Raw genomic sequence first — 10,909 nt, 5'->3', positions numbered from 1 at the left:
AAAATCACACCTGAAACCCGATACAAAGGGTAAAAGTTGACTCAATCTTTGCGTTGTTACGTGCCACACTAAGTAGGGAGAACAGAAAGAGGAAAAGAGAACTGTCTGAGGACTTGAGAACCAAAATTGTTGACCAATATCTTCTTTTTGTGTTGTTCCAATACACACAAATTAAATAAACATGTGAACAACAAAACATGTGTAATTGTAATAATTTTTCTGGGAGAAATACATATATATACATTCATAGACAGACTTCATGTGTTCTCCTGCTAATAGACTGTCATACCCAGGGACGCAGCTTATAGGAGTTTCCAGGGGCGGATATACCATTGGTGCAACAGAGGTAAGGGGACCCACATTCACATCAAAAGATGCAAGTAGCTTCTTTCACAGTACGTTATTAGACTGCAAAGAGCCCATGTACTGTTCTTGCCCAGGGGTCTTCTCCTGGGGGTTGCAGTTGTACAGCGGCTCAATATCTTGAAGGTACACAAAAGGCTCCATAGTATTGTTGGGATTTTGCATTGATTCATGCATCTTGTCTAGAGATGAGCAACTAAATTTGCAGGACCTTGGTCTAAGAGAGCAGGTTAGTAGTCTGTGGCTGTTGGATGAGAGCCTTGCTAACCGCCTCTAACCGTCATCCCTGGCTCCTCTTTTGATTAGCCGACCAGGCGTGATGTCATTTGTGCCTCACACCACAACTATGACATCGACATCAAAAGAGGAGCCGGAGATGCCGGTTCATGGAGCTCCGGTCCTGCGGCCGTGGAATACTGACCCGACTGTTGGACCAGAGTCCTGCAAATCCATTCGCTCATCTCTACTCTCGTCATATCTACCAATAAGGGAAGACATTGTATGGGATTTCCCATAATACCAGCATAAAATGAATCCATCTGCATTGAGTTTTCCATGCTGTTTGTGGCAGGGTTTTATAGAGGTACATCTGGGTATTTGGAGCTCTGGGTTCAATCCAGATCTCCAACTTCTATAAAGATATGTTGTAAAATTGTTGTGTACATTATAAAGTGCCTGCATATTGTGGAGTTCTCCATCTAGTCTGCAGCTTATAATCTGTATAGATTTCAGCCCCCTTGCAATATGTATGTTCTATGAATGTTTCAGCAGATGATTTCACCGTTACATCCTTCTTGTAGGGCCTGAAAAACTCCTATGATAATCTGCAGCTCCAGCTAAATGATATTGTGGAGCTTGTGCGAGGAGGCAAATTGTCCCAGCAGACTCGCAGCACATTGGGGGCTCTCGTCACCATAGAGGGGCACGCTCGTGACGTGGGCATGGGAATGATCCAAACAGGTTTGTGCAAACATCATGGCTGGCACCAAACTTTCCAATACCATGTTCTATTTATTATACACTACATGGAGAAAGGTATTGTGCCCCCTCCACATTACACCTACAGGGGCTTTTATGGCCCCCTATTCTAAATCCATATACAGGATGTTAATATGGAGTCCGTCCCTCTACAGATATCACAGCTCAATATGCAGAGCACCTTCATACATTTCACCCCATTCCTATCTTCTTTCCATATCTATGTTATATTCCCCCCTCTTTTCTTTGAGTTTTCATAGGACACAATTGATCTTGTCACAGTAAAGCAATCTTGGGGTGTACTTACAATGACGTCTATGGGGCAGTAGTCATTTCTGCATATTGAGATGGTGGTCCCTATATAGGAATGTTTTGGCATCTGTAGGTGTCGGCATCCCCTGTATATGACTCATTGCCACAATTGATATTCTTTATAGTCAGTGTTTTGGATGGCCTAGGTGCGGTGTGTAATATTTTCTATCAATGGTGTATGTGCCCTCCTCTGTGCAGTGTCCTTCCATAACCATGGATGTACTAATAAAGGGGTTTTTATTTCAATTCCTTTAATGACCTTTTGTTCAGTTTCTTTGTAGGTATTATGTAATTCTCCGAATGGTCAGCCATTCTAAGCCTGAGCAGACATATGGCAATGTAATTGATGTGTGACTGACATTGTTCTTCCCTATGTTGCGGTGACATATTTATGCTGCCATTGTCCAGTATTTGTTCTAATTAATCATCCTAAAGGAGTTTAGTGGGGTTGAGGTTGAGAACGTGTGTGAAACAGTTCTGCTCTTCTATTCCCTTAGGGTTGGAAGCTACAATTGTTTAAAATGTCTTGTGCTGAAGCATTAAGATATCTTTTCACTGGAACTAAGGGGCCTAGACCAACCCCTAAAAACAAGGCCATACCTCCACCAGCAAACTGTACAGCGGGCACAATGCAGTTAATAGGGTAACGTTCTCCTGGCATTCACCAAATCCAGACTCGTCCATCAGATGCCAGATAGAGAAGTGTGATCCGTCACTGCACAGAACAGGTCTCCTCCAGAGTCCTGTGGTGGCGGCTTCACACCACTCCATCTGACGCTCGGCATCGTGCTTGGTGATGTAAGGCTGCATGCAGCTGCTCAGCCATAAAGCTCCTGGCGGGGACGCAGTGTTTGTGGTGATTTTGTTACCAATGGAGTCAGGAAAGCGTTCTGCCCTCTGCTCCTCAGCACTCAGTGACCCCGCTCTGTAATGTTCCGGGGTCTCCTGAGTTGCTGCAGTTCCTTCTACTCCTTAATAATATCACTCACATGTGATGGGGGAAGATTTAGGAGGGGAGAAATGTAATATCCAGACTTGTTACGTCGGTGGCTCCTATTACAGGACCGCGCTGGTATCAGAGAGCTCTGCACCACCAGCCGTTCTGTCATATGTTAGTAACAGCACACAGCATGGGAGGGCGGATGTTATACACCGGGGGGCGTGGGGATTGATGTTATACACTGGTGGGGGGCCAGAGTCTTAATGTTATACAAGGCCGAGGGGCCGGATGTTATACCCTAGGGGTATGAGGGGCTAGATGTTATACATGTCCGAGGGCTGGATGTTATACACTGAGGGGCAAGGGGACGGATATTATACACCAGGGGCGAGGGGATGGATATTATACGCCAGGGGCGAGGGGATTGATGTTATACACTGGTGGGGGGCGAGAGTCTTAATGTTATACAAGGCCGAGGGGCCAGATGTTATACACCGGGGCGAGGGGACGGATATTATACACCAGGGGCGAGGGGACGGATATTATACACGGGGGCGAGGGGATGGATATTATACACCAGGGGCGAGGGGACGGATATTATACACCAGGGGCGAGGGGACGGATATTATACACCGGGGCGAGGGGATGGATATTATACACCAGGGGCGAGGGGACGGATATTATACACCAGGGGCGAGGGGACGGATATTATACACCAGGGGCGAGGGGACGGATATTATACACCAGGGGCGAGGGGACGGATATTATACACCAGGGGCGAGGGGATGGATATTATACACCGGGGCGAGGGGACGGATATTATACACCAGGGGCGTGGGGACGGATATTATACACCGGGGCGAGGGGATGGATATTATACACCAGGGGCGAGGGGACGGATATTATACACCAGGGGCGAGGGGACGGATATTATACACCGGGGCGAGGGGATGGATATTATACACCAGGGGCGAGGGGATGGATATTATACACCGTGGGCGAGGGGATGGTTGTTATACACTGGGAGCGATGGGACGGATATTATACACCGGGGGGGCGAGAGGCCGGATGTTATACACCAGGGGGAGGGAGCGAGGGTACAGATGTTATACACCGGGGCTGGGGGCCGGATGTTATACCCTGGGGGTCGGATGTTATGCAAAGGAGGGCTTGGGGTTGGATGTTATACAGTGGGGTTGAGGGGATGTATTTTATACACTGGCGGGGGGGCGAGGGGACGGATGTTATACTAAACTAGGGGCGAGGGGCGGATGTTATACACCGGGGGCGAGGGGATGGATATTATACACCAGGGGCGAGGGGATGGATATTATACACCAGGGGCGAGGGGACGGATATTATACACCAGGGGCAAGGGGATGGATATTATACACCAGGGGCGAGGGGATTGATGTTATACACTGGTGGGGGGGCGAGGGGACGGATATTATACTAAACTAGGGGCGAGGGGCGGATGTTATACATCGGGGGAGGCGAGAGGCCGGATTTTATAAACTGGGGGCTGAGAGTCCGGATGTTATACACCGTGGGCAATGGGACTAAATGAAAAAAGCAGAATTCGGTGACTAGGAGTTTTGTCCTATAATGTATGTGCATTTGCCTTCCCTTTAGAAACTCTCCCTTGTGATTCTGCAGTGTCTTAGAGGTTGACTATCTTTTCCTACATTGCTCAGGAGTTTCTCATGAAACAGACTTCCAGTGGCTTGCCCAACTCCGCTATTACTGGGAGAATGAGAATGCGAGAGTGCGAATCATCAACTGCAATGTGAAGTCCACCTATGAGTACCTGGGCAACTCCCCACGCCTGGTCATCACTCCGCTCACTGACAGATGCTAGCGGACTCTGCTATGATGTGATGGGTTATGCTCAGAAATCTTTTTGACTTTTGTATGATGCATGAAACTTATTAGAAAGTTTATTGATATCTCATACCAGTTCTATAGTAAAAATCGCGCTATCGGTAGTGAAAAAGAGATCAGGAGAAGAGTACTATTATTTTATAAAAATAAGATTTATTTGTTTGGATGCTAGCAATAAAAACTTAATAAAATACAGGATTTAATACAGGATTTAAAAGACGAGTGTAGACAACAATATTTCGATTGGGGTAAAAGAACTAATGGTATACAAGGTGTAATAAATAGTAAAATCCAGCGGTTAATCTGGTGTGGTAAAATGCCTGTGGTGGCTTGGTACCTGGAAAGAAGAGGAGTTTGGTTAGGGCTATTGTTCTCTAGTATTGGATATGCTTAGCTGGCTGTGGATCTGTTACTCACCAGGTATCAGAGTGGGTAAAGTGCAGGTGTGCTCTAGGGCTGTGGTCCGTCAGGATTCTTAGAGTGGGGCGTGGTCCTGAACGCTTTGTTATGCTCCTGGAGATTTAATGATATGGGGTTAGTGCTGTTAGCTCTGGGTAGGTAGATAGTGGGGTTAGCGACTTACCCACGGAGGAGCTGTTCTGCTTTTGGAGATTGCTTGTTAGCACTCCCTCAGTGGGGGGTGCAGCAGGAGGCTCTGGATTGTATCTGACTTTATTGCAGAGATGTGACAGGGGGGCTTTTTGATTGCCAGTAGGCGTAGTAACGCTTGAGGATACTCAATGTCCTGTATATAGATATGGAGGAAGGGTTAGGAACTGAGGAATACAGGAATAGTCCACAGTGTGGTAAACCTAGATGTTTACCTGTGCGTGATTATCAGTAATCCAGGGGTGCAACAGGAGGCTCTGGATTGTATCTGTCTCTGAGCAGAGATGTAGTAGGAGGCTACTGGTTGCCGGGTGATAGGGGGCGTTGTGGCACTCAAGGATAATTGATGTCCTGTATATAGATGGGGAGGGAGAGTTAGGAGCTGAGGTATACAAACAATAAGCCACAATATAAGTAAGCCCGGTTGATTACCTTGTTTAGGGTCCAGGTGTGAAATGGTCAGTCACCTTCTTTATCTGTGGCTGAAGGCCTAAATCAAGGGAAGGTGTTCAGGAGGTTCTGCAAGAGGGTTCAGCCTAGTGGTAGGTGCAGCAGGAGGCTCTGGCTGAGTAATTTACTGGCTAAGTAGCAGTGGGTCTTGTCCCTGGACGCTGAGGTGCAGCAGGGGACCGGCTGCAAATGTGGCAGGAGGCCTGGTCTGGATAAGTATATTCAAGTAGGTGGAAGGCTTTGGTGGCAGGCTGTGTAGTAGATATCCGGGCAAGGTCTATGGTTGTGGAGTCCGGTTTTCAGGCACGGTCCCTACTCGTGTGGAGTCAGGCAGGCCGCGTTCCTGGAATCCTGTCGGTAATAAAGAGGTGAGTATGTGTGGTTTTGGTCCTTGTGGTGGCGTGTATCATAAGCGGTGGGGGCCGTGGCCCAGAGTACTTACGGTCCGTAGTCCTGCGGAGATGTCAAGGAGTTGTGGGGCCCGGGGCGAGAGCGGGGTCCCGGCCGGTGACCGCCGCTACTCGCGGGCTTCCGGGTAAGTGGAGCAGGAGAGGAGGGGCGGAGAAGGTGAGGGGGCGCGTTCTATTGGAAGCGCGCGAGAGGCAGAGAGACGAGCTGACACGTGGTGTGCAGCGTATATTCGGGACAGATGCCTGTGGGCGCCTTCTCTGCTGGGTCAGTCAATTCCAACGCGTTTCGACAGCTGACGGCTGTCTCATACCAGTTCTTTCATGTTTCATTGGTAGATCGGTGCTTTTTATCTAAATCTTGGTGGAGCTCCAGAAGGTCCGGCCGGCACAGGAAAAACTGAGACCACCAAAGATTTGGCCAAGGCGCTGGCCATGCAGTGTGTGGTCTTTAACTGCTCTGATGGTTTGGACTACATAGCAATGTCAAAGGTACATACAATGTTAAGCTGCTCCATTGCAGATAATAAACTGACTCCAACCGATGTTCTGCTGACATCTTTTGATTGTATAGTACAGACCAAAAGTTTGGACACACCTTCTCATTTAAAGATTTTTCTGTATTTTCATGACTAAGAAAATTGTAAATTCGCACTGAAGGCATCAAAACTATGAATTAACACATGTGGAATTATATACTTAACAAAAAAGTATGAAACAACAGAAAATATGTCTTATATTCTGGGTTCTTAAAAGTCGCTGGTTAACAACAGCTCAGATTAGAGACTAGGTCAATGCCACACAGAGTCCTATCAGCAGACACATCTCTACAACAACTGTTAAGAGGAGACTTTGTGCAGCAGGCCTTCATGGTAAAATAGCTGCTAGGAAACCACTGCTAAGGACAGGCAACAAGCAGAAGAGACTTGTTTGGGCTAAAGAACACAAAGAATGGACATTAGACTAGTGGAAATCTGTGCTTTGGTCTGATGAGTCCAAATTTGAGATCTTTGGTTCCAGCCACCGTGTCTTTGTGCGACGCAGAAAAGGTGAACGGATGGACTCTACATGCCTGGTTCCCACCGTGAAGCATGGAGGAGCAGGTGTGATGGTGTGGGGGTGCTTTGCTGGTGACACTGTTTGGGATTTATTCAAAATTGAAGGCATACTGAACCAGCATGGCTACCACAGCATCTTGCAGCGGCATGCTATTCCATCCAGTTTGCGTTTAGTTGAACCATCATTTATTTTTCAAAAGGACAATGACCCCAACACACCTCCAGGCTGTGTAAGGGCTATTTGACCAAGAAGGAGAGTGATGGGGTGCTACGCCAGATGACCTGGCCTCCACAGTCACCAGACCTGAACCCAATCGAGATGGTTTGGGGTGAGCTGGACCGCAGAGTGAAGGCAAAAGGGCCAACAAGTGCTAAGCATCTCTGGGAACTCCTTCAAGATTGTTGGAAGACCATTTCCGGTGACTACCTCTTGAAGCTCATCAAGAGAATGCCAAGAGTGTGCAAAGCGGTCATCAAAGCGAAAGGTGGCTACTTTGAAGAACCTAGAATATAAGACATATTTTCAGTTGTTTCACACTTTTTTGTTAAGTATATAATTCCACATGTGTTAATTCATAGTTTGATGCCTTCAGTGTGAATGTACAATTTTCATAGTCATGAAAATACAGAAAATCTTTAAGTGAGAAGGTGTGTCCAAACTTTTGGTCTGTACTGTATATACTTTTTTTTAGTTTTTCAAAGGGCTGGCATCATCGGGAGAATGGTCGTGTTTTGATGAGTTTAACCGTATTGAGCTGGAGGTGTTGTCCATGGTGGCCCAACAGATTCTCCGCATCCAGAGAGCCATCCAGACGAAGATGGACATGTTCAACTTCGAAGGAACAGAACTGAAGCTTAACCCAAATTGCTTCGTAGCCATTACCATGAATTCTGGCTACGCGGGACGTTCTGAGCTGCCCGATAACCTCAAGGTAAAGAGTCCCAGTGCCTTGCATCAGGTCCTTCCACAACATTTCTATAGGATGAAGCTCAGGATTATGACTCGGCCATTCCAAAACTTTATGTTTATTCAACCATTCTTTTGTAGAACGACTTGTGTCTTTGGGCCATTGTCTTGCTGCATGACCCACGTTTTCTTGAGATTCAGTACATGAACTGATATCCTGATATTTTCCTTTAGCATTTGCTGATAGATTTTAGAATTCATTGTTCCATCAATGATGGCAGCCGTCCTTGGCCAAGTGCAGCAAAACAGGCCCAAAGCATGTTACGATTACCATCTTTGTGTTTCATAGATGATAGGAGGTTCTTATGCTGTAATGCAGTATTTTCTTTCTGCAAGCATATAGCTTCTCACTTAAAATCTCTATCTTGGCCTCATCCTTCCACAAAGCATTATTCCAGTTACCTATTGATCTGCCCAGGTGAGTTTTAGCAGTGACATTTTAAATCGCATTGCCTTTCTCCTTGCAATCCTGTCATGCTCGCCATTGTTGTTCATTGTCCTTCTGATGGTGGACTCATGAACAATTACATTAGCTAATGTGAGGAGAGGCCCTTAGTTGCTTAGAGGTTACCTTGAGTTCCTTTGTGACCTCACAGACTGATGTAGCTTTAACCACTTCGCGCCAGAGCCTGTTTTTGCCTTCGTGACCGGGCCAATTTTTTCAATTCTGACCACTGTCACTTTATGAGGTAATTACTCTGGAACGCTTCAACGGATTCCCCTGATTCTGAGAATGTTTTTTCGTGACATATTGTACTTCATGATAGTGGTAAAATTTCATCGATATCACTTGCGTTTATTTGTGAAAAAATCGGAAATTTGGCGAAAATTTTGAAAATTTTGCAATTTTCAAACTTTGAATTTTTCATGCCCTTAAATCAGAGAGATACGTTGCACAAAATAGTTAATAAATAACATTTCCCACATGTCTACTTTACATCAGCACAATTTTGGAACCCAAATTTTTTTTTGTTAGGGAGCTATAAGGGTTAAAAGTTGACCAGCGATTTCTCATTTTTCCAACAAAATTTAAAAAACATTTTTTTAGGGACCACATCATATTTGAAGTCACTTTGAGGGGTCTTTATGACAGAAAATACCCAAAAGTGACACCATTCTAAAAACTGCACCCCTCAAGGTGCTCAAGACCACATTGAAGAACTTTATTAACCCTTCAGGTGCTTCACAGGAATTTTTGGAATGTGGAAGAAAAAAATTAACATTTAACTTTTTTCACAAAAATGTTACTTTAGACCCAATTTTTGTTATTTTCGCAGGGGTAACGGGAAAAAATGAACCCCAACATTTTTTGTGCAATTTCTCTTGAGCGCGCTGATACCCCATATGTGAGGGAAAACCACTGTTTGGGCGCACGGCAGGGTTCGGAAGGGAAGGAGCGCCATTTGACTTTTGAATATAAAATTTGCTTGAATAATTAGCAGACGCCATGTTGCGTTTGGGGGGCCCCTGATGCGCCTAAACAGTGGAAACCCCCCACAAGTGACACCATTATGTAAACTAGACCCCTTAGGGAACTTATCTAGATGTGTGGTGAGCACATTGGGAGACATAATAAACAAATCAGTAGCAGGTGAAGAATTGGTTTTATTTATTTTTTACGCCGTTCCTCGTGCGGTATAACTGATTAGATTACTTTATTCTTCGGGTCGGTGCGATTACAGAGATACCAGATTTATATCGGGTTTTTATGATTGACAGCTGTCACACACTAAAAGACGCTTTTTTTTGCAAAATCTAGTTTTTGCATCGCCATATTTTGAGAGCTATAATTTTTCCATATTTCAGCTGACAGAGTCATGTGACGGCTTGTTTTTTGCGGGACGAGTTGACATTTTTATTGCTACCATTTTTTGGAACGTGACATTTTTTGATCACTTTCTATTCCATTTTTTGGGAGGTAAAATTAACAAAAACCAACAATTCATTGTTTTTTGAGGGTTTTTTTATGCCGTTTTGCGTGTGGTAAAAGTGATAAGGCAGCATTATTCTTCGGGTCAATACGTTTACAGCGATACTACATGTACTGTATATTTTTTTTATGTTTTGGCGCTTTTACACTAAAACAATTTTATAGAAAAAATTTTTTTTTGCATCACTTTATTCTGAGCGCTATAACTTTTTTATTTTTTGGCTAATGGAGCTGTATGGCGGCTTTTTTTTTGTGGAACAAGATGACGTTTTCAGCGGTACCATTTTTATTTCCATTTTGCTTTTTGATCGCATTTTTTTCCACTTTTTGTTTGGCGATATGAGGAAAAAGCATAGTTTTTTGCTCCGTTTTTTATTTATTTTTAATTACGGTGTGCATAGAAGGAGTTAATTAGTGTGACAGTTTTATAGCTCGGGTTGTTTCGGACACGGCGATACCAAATATGTGTACTTTTTTTGTTTTTGCATAAATATACGGATTTATCGGTTTAATATTTTATTTATTTATTTTTATTTATTTTGTGATTTTTTTTTTAACAATTTCAAAACATTTTTTTTACTTTTTTTTTACATTTTTACTTAGTCCCTGTATGGGACATTAATTTTTATTTTTCTGATCACTGATCTCATGTAATGTAATAGACATATATTACATTACATGAGATCTCTGCAGACTGTTTCACAGTCAGTGTCTCCTGCCAGGCTTCTGCTGCAGGCTGAGTCAGGCAGGACACCATATATGGCAGATCTGGAGGCGGTCCTGTGACCTCCAGCTGCCATAGTAACGTCAGGTCCTGGAAGTATCAGGGGTCTTCGGAGAGGTAAGTATACGACCCCCTCTCCTCCTGCTGTCTTCTATATGCCGCGATCACTATAGATCGCGGCATATAGAAGACAGCAAAGGGTTAATGCAGCACCCCGAGGGTTCGGCTGCTACAGGGGTATTGCACCTCAAACCAGAGGTGTGATATTCCACTCCCGGGTAAGGATGGAT

The 10,909-nt window shown here is 44.7% G+C and overlaps 1 long non-coding RNA gene across 1 annotated transcript; it reads right to left on the bottom strand.

Moving 5' to 3' along the window:
* Window positions 1–4,607: 4,607 nt before the first annotated feature.
* Window positions 4,608–6,115, bottom strand: LOC141207021 (uncharacterized). Its single transcript, XR_012277450.1, has 5 exons — window positions 5,976–6,115; window positions 5,516–5,884; window positions 5,299–5,434; window positions 5,058–5,219; window positions 4,608–4,811 (listed from the first exon to the last, which is right to left on the bottom strand). It is a non-coding gene; the product is annotated as an uncharacterized lncRNA (long non-coding RNA).
* Between the last annotated feature and the right edge of the window lie 4,794 nt (window positions 6,116–10,909).

Source organism: Phyllobates terribilis, unplaced genomic scaffold (genome assembly GCF_046119375.1).
Source record: "Phyllobates terribilis strain yellow unplaced genomic scaffold, ASM4611937v1 Scaffold_158__1_contigs__length_4374303, whole genome shotgun sequence".
NCBI lineage: Eukaryota > Metazoa > Chordata > Amphibia > Anura > Dendrobatidae > Phyllobates > Phyllobates terribilis.
The sequence above is the reverse complement of the archived record's forward strand: the minus strand, read 5'-3'. Positions and strand labels throughout refer to the sequence as shown.